Here is a 13983-nt window from a genome sequence, read left to right as displayed (position 1 = left end):
GACCGAGACCGAACGGGTGGGTGGTCACAGCAACTCTATTCCTCTCCGAGCTGGCTGGTCTTCTCTTTGGGTTCTCTGGAGCAGACCCATCAACTGCTCCAGAGATCCGGGCCCTTCGGTGATGTTGGAAACTGTGCCTCCAGATTATAGGCACGAGCATGCCCTACACACCTGAGATACCCAGTGACATGGCTTAAATGGCTGCCTCATGCAGGCTGGTGGAGGAATTTGGTGACTTGGGTGGAGGCAGGGGTCATGCGAATGGGGGACCTGTACAGGATGGCAATCTGATGCCATTCTAAGACTTCCGGCAGGGGTATGACCTACCGCGGGGTCACTTCCTGCTGTACCGAGCAGTCACCCATGCCATTGGTGCCCACTGGCAGATGGGAGGCATGGAGCCCAGACCTCATGAGACCATCAACTATATGATGACCTCAGATGGCACACACAGGGGGTCATCCTGACCCTGGCGGTAAAAGGCTCTTACCGCCGGTCAGAAGACCGCCATCATCCCGCCGCGGCCGCGGTAAACCGCCACGGTCATTCTGACCCACAACTGCCAAACCGCCAAAAACCCGACATCCACTGAAGGCCGCCTCATCAGCGGTCAGCGATAAACTGGAGATGACCAAACCTCCACCGTCACGCCAACACAAACACGCCCATGCCATTACGACCCACGAATCCACGCGGCGGTCTTTCAACCGCGGTATCCCATTGGCGGTAAACACCGCCGCGCTCAAAATACACACACATTTACAAAACACAGCCATATTGGACAATTCGAAATACACACACCTGATACACATACACACACCACACCCACACACCCATCACCATATAAAACACAAACCCACATCACCCACAAACCCCCACAAATCGAAATTCAGAGACAAGGCGCAATACACAGAGAGAGAGCACAGGGAACGCAAACCACAACACACACAGGAAGCCAACATCATCACCCACACCACATCTACACACAAAACACCACACACTCATCACCACAAACACCACCCCACACCACCCCATGGCACCCAAAAGACACCCCAGGTTCACGGACCAAGAACTCAGGGTCATGGTGGAGGAAATAATCAGGGTAGAGCCCCAGCTCTTCGGCACACATGTGCAGCACACCACAATAGCCAGGAAGGCGGAGCTATGGCAAAGGATCGTCGACAGGGTCAACGCTGTGGGACAGCATCCCAGAAATCGGGAAGACATCCGAAAGCGCTGGAACGACCTACAGGGGAAGGTGCGGTCGATGGTGTCAAGATACAACATCGCTGTGCAGAAGACTGGCGGCGGACCCCCACCCACTCCACCCGAATTCACAGCATGGGAGCAAGAGGTCTTGAACATCCTGCATCCTGAGGACCTCGCTGGAGTAGGCGGAGGAATGGACTCTGGTAAGTCTAATCTCAACTACTTCACCCCCCCCCAACCACCAGCATGCCAACCCACACCCCCACCCTCACCCCTAACCCCCCAGCACACATACTCCCTGTTAATGTCTCACCAGCACAACCCACCCAACCCAACCCAAACCCCTGAATGCCAACACAAACTATGGACACCCATCACCTAAGCATGACCACTGCACATACCCATCCCCCCCCACAAACCACCCTCACAACTCCTCCCACATGGGACTGCCAGCACTGGGGGACAAGGGCACCCACAAATCGCACGCCACGGCACACACAAAATCAATAACCATATTCTTTTACCCCTGCAGGGCCCGAACGCCAACACACCGGCCAGGAGGGTCCAGATTTGTCCATCCCACCCCCAGAACAGGCCCCCAGTGATGACAGCAGCTCTGTCGACCTAGAACCTGATGACCAGCCCGGACCATCGGAGACCTCTGGACAGTCGGTTACCCTCAGTCAGCCCCAGGCCACAGCAGACCTACCCCCCTCAGGAAACACCAGCACAGCACCCACCCAGCAGGCCCATGCTTCTGTCTCCAGGACAGGTCAAGCAGCGGTGTGTCTACCAGTACAGGGCACCCAGGGTAACTTACAACCCCAACAACAACAGGGACCTGGGGGCACTGGTAGTGGGCACACCGTCCAGGGGACAGAGGCCCAGGAACAAAGAGGAACTGGGAGGGCTGCTGTGCGACAGAGGGAGGACAGGCCTAGGGAACCCACTGTCCAAGAGGCCCTCACCACCATCATGGGAGCGTACCACCACTCCCAAGAGACGATGGCGACGGTCCTGGCCAGGTTCCAGGAGATCCAGGCCATGCAGGAGGGCCAGTACATGGGGTTCCGGGAAGAACTGCGCAGCATCAGTTCCGCAATGGGTACAATCGTGGTGGCACTCAACCAGATTGTCACAAAAATTGCGGGACCATGTGGCCCCCAAAGGGCCCCTGCCACTAGCATGGAGGAAGAACAGCCCACCACCTCCGCCGGCGCTAGTGGTCAGGAGGCCCCGACACAACAGCAACGGCCCTCCCGGACCCCACCCCCTGAAGAACAAGAACCACCCCGCAAGAAAGGCCTGAGATCGAGGAAGAAGACAGAGTAGGATGTCAAGACCCCCGCCATGCACGGAAACCCCCGGATGTCATCCCACTGTCCCACTTGTTTACCCTGTCCAACCTTGAACTGCCCCTGCTCCACCTTCCACAGGCATATGGACAATGGACCTGTAGGAACGACAGTCTGGACACTGCCATGGACATGCCTCCACCATCACCCTGTTTGAACTATACACCTATTTTAAAACTTCAATAAACACAATTATTGCACATTAACCAACTGGATTCTGCTATCTATTTATTTAAACCGAATGTATTGGATATAACCAACAACACATTTCTAGTTACATTGTGATGACAACATACCAGTGTCACACAGCGGTAGTCCATGGGGAAAAAAACCAGAGGGCACTCCGTGGAGATCAGATCACTGAAATAGGAAGTGATATACACAACTAAGTTACCATACATTGGGGTGAAAGGTCAGACAGTAGAGAGCCACTACAGTTACAGATATAATACAATGCAGGAGTAGATTATTACCTGTGTGTCACTGGAAATACTGCAGTATCACTCTGTCCCTGTTGTCTGTGTCATCCTCTTCGTCTTCCTCCTCTTCACTCTCCGCAGGCTCCACAGCAGCCACAACACCACCATCTGGACCATCCTCCTGCAGGAAAGGCACCTGGCATCACAAAGCCAGGTTGTGAAGCATGCAGCAGGCCATGATGATATGACACACCTTCCTTGGTGAGTACATTAGGGATCCACCAGTCATATGCAGGCACCTAAACCTGGCCTTCAGGAGGCCGAAGGTCCGCTCAATCACCCTCCTAGTCCGCCCATGGGCCTCATTGTACCGTTCCTCTGCCCTGGTCCTGGGATTCCTCACTGGGGTCAATAGCCAAGGCAGGTTTGGGTAACCAGAGTCACCAATTAGCCACACACAGGGGGTCATTCTGACCCTGACGGGCGGCGGAGGTCGCCCGCCAGAGTTCCCCCCTCCGAAATACCGCTCCGCGGTCGAAAGACCGCGGAGGGTATTCTAAGTTTTTCCCTGGGCTGGCGGGCGGTCGCCAAAAGACCGCCCGCCAGCCCAGGGAAAAACTCCCTTCCCACGAGGATGCCGGCTCGTAATCGAGCCGGCGGAGTGGGAAGGTGCGACGGGTGCTGTTGCACCCGTCGCGTATTTCACTGTCTGCCAAGCAGACAGTGAAATACTTGTAGGGGCCCTCTTACGGGGGCCCCTGCAGTGCCCATGCCAGTGGCATGGGCACTGCAGGGGCCCCCAGGGGCCCCGCGACCCCCCCTACCGCCATCCGGTTCCCGGCGGGCGGACCGCCGGGAACTGGATGGCGGTAGGGGGGGTCGGAATCCCCTCAGCGGCGCAGCTAGCTGCGCCGCCTTGGAGGATTCAAAAGGGCGGCGGTACACTGGCGGGAGACCGCCAGTGTTGCCGGTCTGACCGCGGCTTTACCGCCGCGGTCAGAATGCCCTGCGGGGCACCGCCGGCCTGTCGGCGGTGCTCCCGCCGACCCTGGCCCCGGCGGTCTAAGACCGCCGGGGTCAGAATGACCCCCACAGTGTCTCTGTAGCTGTTCCATCACATAAGGGATGCTGCTATTTCGCATGATGTACGTGTCATGCACTGACCCTGGGAACTTGGAATTTAAATGGGAGATGTACTGGTCAGCCAAACAGACCACCTGGACATTCATCGAATGATAATTTTTACGGTTCCTGTACACTTGCTCATCGTCTTTTGGGGGAACCAAAGCCACATGGGTACCATCAATGGCACCAATGATATTGGGAATGTGTCCAAGGGCATAGAAATCACCCTTCACTGTAGGCAAGTCACCCACCTCAGGGAAAATGATGTAGCTCCGCATGTATTTCATCAGGGCAGACAACACTCTGGACAACACCTTTGAAAACATAGGCTGAGACATCCCAGATGAAATGGCCACGGTAGTTTGAAATTATCCACTTGCCAAAAAATGCAGTACTGACAGCACCTACACTAGAGGCGGAATCCCTGTGGGTTGGCGGATGGGTGACATCAGGTCTGGCTCCAGCTGGGCACACAGTTCCTGTATAGTGGCACGGTTGAGTCTGTAGGTGAGTATGACGTGTCTTTCTTCCATTGTCGACAGGTCCACCAGCGGTCTGTACACGGGAAGATTCCTCCGTCTCCTCGCAAGTCCCAGCGGACGATGCCTAGGAAGGACAACATGGAGCACAGAGTCAAGCAACCCACAGGTAAGTGCCCACAGCATGCCCAGTACACGAATCTCTCGGGATTGAATGGCTAGTATGATTGTCGGTGCAAGGCCTAGCCATGTGTGACGCAGTAGGAATTAAGGCATGTGGGCCTTTGAAATGGCGGCTGCCTGACCTGTGAAGTGTGACAATGTGAAGTGAGGTCATTGCGCAAGCGTGGCACACCGTGGCGGTAGGCGGTCGCAGTCCGCGGCGCAAAGCCGCATTGGACAACATTGAACCCTATGGGTTTCAGGAGCCAATGGCGGTGAGCGCCGGCGGTCGCGGTACGCACCGCCGCGGCACGCACCGCTGCGGCCGTAACCGCCATTTTCTCTCGGCTTGATCACACGAGACCTGAGCATCCACAGGAGAGGACCTATACTGCAAGTGCTGCTGTGACCTCGGTCTGGAAGTGACAATGGCTGCTGCGACTGGGGAAAGGGCCCCCGCCTTCAGTTCCGAGGAGTTGGAGAAGCTCGTGGACGGGGTCCTCCCCCAGTATGCGCTACTCTACGGGCCTCCAGACCAACAGGTGAGTACACGGGGGGCAATGCATAGTGCCCAATGCCTGGGCTGAGTGGGGAGGATGTACGATGGAGGGGAGGGCAGCGAATGACGAATGCATGGCACGACAGATGAGAGCATGTGCCACATGGCAAGGTTGGGGGGGGGGGCACTCACATCGAGCATGCAGAAAAGTGATGATGTTTCTCTTCCCCCCCTGTACATGTCACATAGGTCAGCGCCCATCAGAAGATTGACATTTGGCGTGCCATCGCCAAGGACGTCCGGGCCCTGGGGGTCCACACCAGAAGGGGCACCCACTGCCGCAAGAGGTGGGAGGACATCCGCCGCGGGAGCAGGAAGACCGCGGAGGCTCTGGTGGGGATGGCCTCCCAACCTAGGAGGGGTGCCAGTCGTACCTTGACCCCCCTGATGTCCCGGATCCTGGCGGTGGCCTACCCCGATTTAGATGGGCGCTTGAGGACATCACAGCAGACACAAGGGGGTGAGTACCAGCACATTCAGCTATTTTGCGCGCAGTGGAGGTGCCTGGGTGGGGGAGGAGGGCTGTGGGTATCCCTAGGCCAAGGCGATTTCTGTAGGATAGGCCCGTCCGTGAAGTATGGTCCTGTGCCCCCGCCCCCCACCTCTGTAGGGTGCCTAGTAACGCGATTCATGGACCAGTGTATACTGTGTGGGCAGTTGTCGCCCATAGGCTTGTAGGGCATGTCCCAGTGAATGAGTAGTGTACCCCAAGTGCGCAGCGTAGTGCAGGGGGCTTCTGTGTCCGTCCTCTCCGCCAACGGTGTCCCCAATGCATGCACTCAACTTGTCTTTATGTTTTCCACCCCCCCCATTTTCTTTGTTTTACTGTATATGTGTGCATTAGCATCATCAGGCGGAGGAGAAGTGGCATCGGCGCAAGAGGGAGCTGAATCTCACATGGCCCCAGAGGGCCATGCAACGGACTCCGACATGACCAGTGAGACGGAGGGCGAGGGAGGCTCCACCACGGGGACCCGTGGAGACGGCAGCGACACCGACACGTCCTCGGAAGGGAGCTCCCTTGTGGTGGCGGCAACATCCGTGCCCACCGATCCTACAGGTACAGCCGCCACCCAGCGCACCAGCTCCGCCCTCCCAGCAGCCCCTCGGCCTTCGGCCCGTGCCCGCAAGGCCAGGAAGCCGGCCATCTCCTTCGCCCCAGGCACCTCAGGCCCTGCCCCAGTCACCCCTGCTGCCCTCAGTGAGGAGGTCATTGACCTCCTGAGGACCATCATTGTTGGGCAGTCTACCCTTTTGAATGCCATCCAGGGTGTGGAGAGGGAGGTGCATCAAAGCAATGCATACCTGGAGGGCCTTCATTCGGGTCAGGCTGCCCATCAACGATCGTTCAACGCTCTGGCCTCAGCACTGACGGCAGCGATTGTCCCTGTCTCCAGCCTCCCTCTTCTGACTCCCTCCACCCAGTCCCACTCCCATGTTACTCTGCCTATCCCATCCACACCTACAGACCAGCCTGCACACACCTCAACACCCAAGGGCAGCTCATCCAGACATAAGCACCACAGGAAACACAAGCATTCACCCAAGCAACATCCAGATGCAGACATGCCAACGGCCACTACCTCCTCTGTGTCCCCCACCTCCTCGTCTCCCTCCTCCCTCCCTGTGACGTCTCCACACACACCTGCAAGCACACCACCATCAGCCATTGCACCCATCACCAGCACACCCTCCACACCAGTCCGCACACGTGCAGTCACCACCCCCACTGCCATGTACACGTCCCCTGTGTCCTCTCCCAGTGTGTCTGTCACCCCCGCTTCCCAACCACACAAACGCAGGCAGGCACCCAAACAACAGCCATCCACCTCACGTCAGCCTCCTGCCCAAGCACCTGCACCCAAAGACAGCACAATTGACTCTCCTACAACCACATCCTCTTCCTCCACTCCCATACCCACTCCAGCCACCCTTCCCATGGCTCCAAAGAAAATTTCCCTCTCTAAAGTGGACCTCTTTTCCTCACCTGACCCACCCCCTCCATCCCGTAAGAGTTCCACAAACACCTCAGCCACCACCAGCCCAGCAACTCCAAAGAACGTCGTGCCTGGTTTTTGGAGTCCGCCCTTTCCTTGGGCTGGGACATCGTCCAGCAGCAAAGGCACAGCCAGCCCCCCCCCTGGGAAGAGGACCAAAAAACTGAAGGGCAGGCGCGACAGGCCTGATACGCCTGCCCCCAAGGAGGGTAGCCTTGCACCGTCACCTGTCACATCGGGTAAGGGAGCCAAGGGCCACGGACAGTCTGCCAAGGAGGGCAAGGGCAGCAAGGAGCAAAAGGCAGGGAGCAGCCGACCTGGCAATGAGGGCCCCACCAGCCCCATTCCGGGGGTATCGAAGGAGAGCCAGGGCCCCAGGACTCCATCACAGGAGGGCCCCGCAACGGAAAAGTCCGATGCAGACTGAGCGGCAAGTATTGGCCAGGTGTGGTTCACTGGAAACACAAGACAGGCACCGCTGAACAGGGCCCCGCCGTGAGGAGCACCGCTGAACAGGGCCCCGCCGTGAGGAGCACCGCTGAACAGGGCCCCGCCGTGACCAGAACCGCTGAACAGGGCCCCGCCGTGAGAAGCACCGCTGAACAGGGCCCCGCCGTGACCAGAACCGCTGAACAGGGCCCCGCCGTGACCAGAACCGCTGAACAGGGCCCCGCCGTGAGGAGCACCGCTGAACAGAGCCCTTCCTGTCAAGCACCGCTCCGCTGGGCCCTTCCTGTCAAGCACCGCTCCGCTGGGCCCTTCATCTCAAGGACCGCTCCGCTGGGCCCTTCCTGTCAAGCACCGCTCCGCTGGGCCCTTCCTGTCAAGCACCGCTCCGCTGGGCCCTTCATCTCAAGCACCGCTCCGCTGGGCCCTTCATCTCAAGCACCGCTCCTCTGGGCACCGCCGTCTCTGAACTGCTCCGCGGGGCCCTTCCTGTCAAGCACCGCTCCGCTGGGCCCTTCCTGACAAGCACCGCTCCGCTGGGCCCTTCCTGTCAAGCACCGCTCCGCTGGGCCCTTCATCTCAAGCACCGCTCCGCTGGGCCCTTCATTTCAAGCACCGCTCCGCTGGGCCCTTCATCTCAAGCGCCGCTCCGCTGGGCACCGCCGTCTCTGAACTGCTCGGCTGGGCCCTTCCTGTCAAGCACCGCTCCGCTGGGCCCTTCCTGTCAAGCACCGCTCCGCTGGCCCCTTCCTGTCAAGCACCGCTCCGCTGGGCCCTTCATCTCAAGCACCGCTCTGCTGGGCCCTTCCTGTCAAGCACCGCTGGCCCATTGGCAGTCCCGGTTCTGTGTCGGGCAGGCCTTCACGACGCACTCTGCCCACCATGCCTCCTCCATGACCAGTGGTCTATGTAATCCACCTGATGGACTGTGGCTTTGCACTCCCCAGGATGCCACAGTGGGCAATCCACCCACTGTAGAGACTTGTGAGACTGTGGCTTTGCACTCCCCAGGATGCCACAGTGGGCAATCCACCCACTGTAGAGACTTGTGAGACTGTGGCTTTGCACTCCCCAGGATGGCACAGTGGGCAATCCACCCACTGTAGAGACTTGTGAGACTGTGGCTTTGCACTCCCCAGGATGCCACAGTGGGCATGGAGGCCCTTCGTGGATCTGGCGTCGTGGACTCATGTGGCTGAGGTTCCCCCCATTCCCTTCCCCCTGAGGTGCCTGTCTTTTTATTTTAGTGATGCCCCAGCAGTGTTCTCTCCAATGGACTCGATCTCGTGAGTGGGCTTTGCCCATGTGTTCCTGCACATTGGCCCACGGACATTTGGACTTTGAATGACTGGGCCGGACTTTTGCTACTGGTATGGATAGAGTTCTAGATGTGTATTCATTCTTCATATCTTGCTAAGGTCGCTATACTTTATTGTTGCAATAATATGGTTCTACTTTTACATTCATTGCCTTTTGTCTTTGTTTTTGGGGGGGGGGGTTGGGGGTGTCACTCTGACTTTTTTATCTGCATAGGTGTGTAGGTATTTCGGTGGGGATGAGGGTGGGGGTGGGTGTGTGGCGTATGTGTGTGCCCGTAACCTTTCCTCCTCCCCCCTCCCCTGTGTCGTAGGTGCAGTACTCACCGTTGTCGTCTGCGGCGAGGTTCGTGATCCTGGAAGAAGAGCAGGAAGGCAATGGCTGGGAGGATGTGGAGTTCGGGTTCCATGCTGTTCCGATTCCGCGCGGAGTGTGTCGAGGTAAGCGTTTTCCATTGGAGATGTCTGTTTCCGCCGTGTTTTTATCGGCGGGGCTCCCGCCCCGGAAAAGGTGGCGGATTGGTGGGTCGTGATAGGGTGGGCGGTACATTGTCTGCCGCCTGCCTGTTGGCGGTGACCGCCGCGCTGTTTGTTTGTACCGCTGTGGCGGTCGGAGTGTTAAAGCGGCGGCCTGTGTTGGCGGTTCCCACCAGGGTCAGAATTCATATTTTTAGGCCGCCAGCCTGTTGGCGGGTTGGCCGCCGCTTTAACACTGACCGCCAGGGTCAGAATGACCCCCACAGTGCCATAACCGGCTTATATAGGGCAATCCGTAAGGGAGTAATGCACCCCCTGGATGACCTGCGAGAATAATGGGAAACAGACTTGGGGATCCCAATCCCAGAAAATCAAATCAAATCAAATCAAATCAAATCATTAACATTTATAAAGCGCGCTACTCACCCGTGCGGGTCTCAAGGCGCTAGGGGGGAAAGGGGGGGTTATCGCTGCTCGAACAGCCAAGTCTTTAGGAGTCTCCGGAAAGCGGAGTGGTCCTGGGTGGTCCTGAGGCTGGTGGGGAGGGACTTCCAGGTCTTGGCCGCCAGGAAGGAGAAAGATCTCCCACCCGCCGTGGAGCGGCGGGTGGGAGGGATGGCAGCAAGTGCGAGGCCAGCGGAGCGGAGGGGGCGGGTGGGGACGTAGAAGCTGAGGCGTCTGTTGAGGTATTCCGGTCCCTTGTTGTGGAGGGCTTTGTGTGCGTGGGTGAGAAGACGGAAGGTGATCCTTTTGCTGACTGGGAGCCAATGCAGGTGTCTCAGGTGTGCGGAGATGTGGCTGTTGCGGGGTACGTCGAGGATGAGGCGGGCCGAGGCGTTTTGGATGCGTTGCAGGCGGTTTTGGAGTTTGGCGGTGGTCCCGGCGTAGAGGGTATTGCCGTAGTCCAGGACTAGAATGGTATAAGAATGCCTGGGAACAGATACTGGAGAGGGTGCCAATGGTCTCTAGAAATGCTAGACTTCAACTTATACATTTGTATGTCATACACAGAGCATATCTCACTCCGAAACGGCTTCGCAACCACCTCCAGGTAACAGACACGTAGTGTCCCCTCTGTGGGGAAGCAGTATACTTTATCCACATGATGTGGGCCTGTCCACTTAGCCACTTACTGGAGGGCAGTGACGTCCTATGTGGCGGAGATCATAGAGCACAAAACTTTTAGCACACTAGCTCATTGTCTGCTGCATTGATTCCCTCACACTCACAAGAACAAAGCCACTAGTAAATTCCAAGACCTTGCATATACTCTGGCCAAGAGAGAAATAACAAAGAACTGGAAGAGACCGGTAGGTCCCAATCTCCAATAATGGAAGAGGGAACTAGAGCGCTGGGCAGAATATGAAAGCCTAGCGTTAAAACGGGAACTCAGACGAGGCAGGGGCTCCCCAGAGATAACTGGTGCTTGGTAACAGTTATAGCATTGCAGGAAGAGACTAGGACACCCCTTATAGAAGCTAATGAGACCACATCATCACCCTCCGCATGAGACGACATTACACAGATAACAGGGAAAGCAGGCAGACCATGGGACAAGTCGCTTATGTGCTTTAAAACTCAGGAACCCTAAAGAGCATAGTGGCACAACACATGCATGGCCGCATCTAGAATTGATTGGACCACTGTTCGGGGAGGTGGAGCGGTGGGGGGGGGTGGGCAAGATGGAGCTGAATGGCATCACTCTACATTCAATGCTAGTTCACCGACAAGAGGAAGGTGTACTTTAACACTAATACCCCGTGAAGCCACATTGGGGTTCAGCCTAAACAGAAGGCAGAGAATCCAAAATATCCCCATACAGAAACATCACATAGACTACCTTGCCAAGAACTATGGGACTGATGATATGTTCCTACTGGTTCGACAGCAATTTTTGTATACCATGCAACAGTTGCAATTATTGAGGGTTGCTTAAAAACGCTGGTTGATATGAAAACAACTATATGATTGTAGAGGTATGCCAGTTTTAGAAGCAGAATGTGTTTGAACCAAATATAAATAAAATCTGTTTAAAACAAAACTGTATTTGGTGGGTGACTGAGTTCATTGCTTTCAGATGTATGAATGTTTTATTCAATTAGATATTTTTTATTTATTTATTTATTTATGTTTGCTGTATTCTTCATGCATCATAGGTTTGAGACTTTGGCATTGAGTGCCACATGGGCAGGGCCACTGACATTATGCAGCACAGGAGGACCAAATGATGTGGCAGGTTTGATGATATTTTGTGGCACTAAAAGGAAAATTATGCAGCGTAATGTGGCACAGTATTACCTCATTCAATTGTTATTTTGTCATTTTTACATATTAACACTATCTGGACAAAGGGTTGACACCCAATCAACAGAAAGATGACTGTGAGAAATTGGGTTGCTGGTTGAGCGGTGTGTTGACCCTACTCAAGCAACAGCCACAATCCTTGTCAGAGTAAACCATAAAAGTCACTAAATTAATCTGGGCTTAACCCTCTGGTAGATTGGCCCAAAAACAATCAGGCTTAACTTAGAGGCAATGTGCAAAGTATTCCTGCAGCACACAAACAGTAATAAAGTGAAAACAGAACACAAGAAAAATTGCATACCAATTTAGAAAAATAGAGTAATTTTTACTAAATTATTTGAAGAAGACAAAAATCCAGCAAGTAGAAACAGAGTTATGGATCTTTAAAGTTTAAGGTAAAAACTAGCTCCTAAAAAATCACAGCACCAACTGCAGACATTTTGTTGTAATTAAACACTTAGGCCCTTATTTATGCTTTTTAGCGCTGCATTTGCGCAACTTTGTGACGCAAAAGCAGTACAAACTTACAAAATACAATTATATTTTGTAAGTTTGCGCCGCTTTTGCGTAAACAAATGACGCAAATGTGACACCAAAAAAGTATAAATATGGGCCTTAGGGTCTGATTTAGATTTTGGCAGAGATAACATTCCATCATAAAGGCAATGGAGCACCCTCTTTTTCAAACTTAAGGTCTGTCTGCGTCATATAGATTAGGGCAAATTTCAGTATGTAGGCTACTTTATTTCCACCACCTACATATACCTCTGATGCCCTATTTAGATTGGGTGAACAAATGGCAAGTTTTCACTGTTCATAACCATCAGATAAAACATAGTGTTACTGGCACTGAAAAATAAAACATTATCACCAAACTATGTAGGAAATCTCCCATGTTGAGGGGGAGGGTGGTCTTAGATTTTTATATTTTCAAAAAGAAAATCTGGTTTTGGGGTCTTCTTTTTGAAAATTAAAAAAAATGTTGAAAATGTGATGCATGGCTCCATCATGCCGCCCAACAAACTTGCAATGCATTTACAGGAATCACTATCATTGTTGTTCCTGAAAATTCAAGAGATGCCAGCTGAGCCGCTGGACATCTCTAACTTTGATGGGTGGAGTAACCTCACCTAAATTACTGCACCATGGGAACAGTACTTCATCCTTCCATCCAAGTATAAAGCAGGCTTGTACTTCACAGTGTTTAACACAACTTACTAACAAAGGCAAAAGCCAATTTTTTAGACTTGCTCATGTAAAATGTAAAGATCATTGTATCAAGACTGATGTTTTTAGCAAGGAAATAAATGCACATATCTCCAACTTGAATTCAACTTCACTGACATCCTCAACAATTGGTCCCATTTTCAAATATCTTCTCACTATAACTGAGCATTCTGTGCTACAGAATTATAGCAAAACAATGATTTGAATGCACGCTTAAACTCACAATTATAGCAAAGGGTCACACATCCCTCCAATTTTCTACTCACACAATATGGAAAAAATGTTAATTGGATGGCTCAGTGACAGTTCAAGGTAATGTCACAGATTATACTAAGATCTACCGAAAACTGTTCACACACGTTGACCTATAGAGACTCAAATCCTACCTTGAATTTATCCAATCTTGGATGCCAGCTAACATCCTAAAGCTAAACCCGCAAAGAATGAATTTTTCCAGTTTTGTAACAGTAGTAAATAATCACATATTCAATCCTGGCTCTCCAAATTAAACTTTCCAGCCTTCATCACCCATGCACCCCATGGAAAGGAGGGCATACCCCTTAGAGATTATGCAGGTGCACATTTAACAACAGTGAAATATGGAGCATAGAAGGGATCATGCAAGCAACGGTTGCCCTTTTTGTAATAGTGAAATCCTTTTGAGGCGCAATAAAGCAGGTACACATGCCTGTTGTGCCACAAGGAACTTTTTAGGATACAGCCCCAGGTTTCCAAGAATATTCCCAAAAACCTTATGAACTCAATTTCCTATGTACAAATACATTCAGGTCTGTTTTTGAATGAGAACAATGAAATTGCACTTGCTCACGTTTTTGTTTCTTCGCCCTAGGGAATACTATATTCTTTTGGAAAACCTCTTGTCTACACTCCTACCAATTTTAAAGGG

This window comes from Pleurodeles waltl, chromosome 7 (genome assembly GCF_031143425.1).
Source record: "Pleurodeles waltl isolate 20211129_DDA chromosome 7, aPleWal1.hap1.20221129, whole genome shotgun sequence".
Taxonomy (NCBI): domain Eukaryota; kingdom Metazoa; phylum Chordata; class Amphibia; order Caudata; family Salamandridae; genus Pleurodeles; species Pleurodeles waltl.
Note: the sequence above shows the minus strand (reverse complement) of the source record.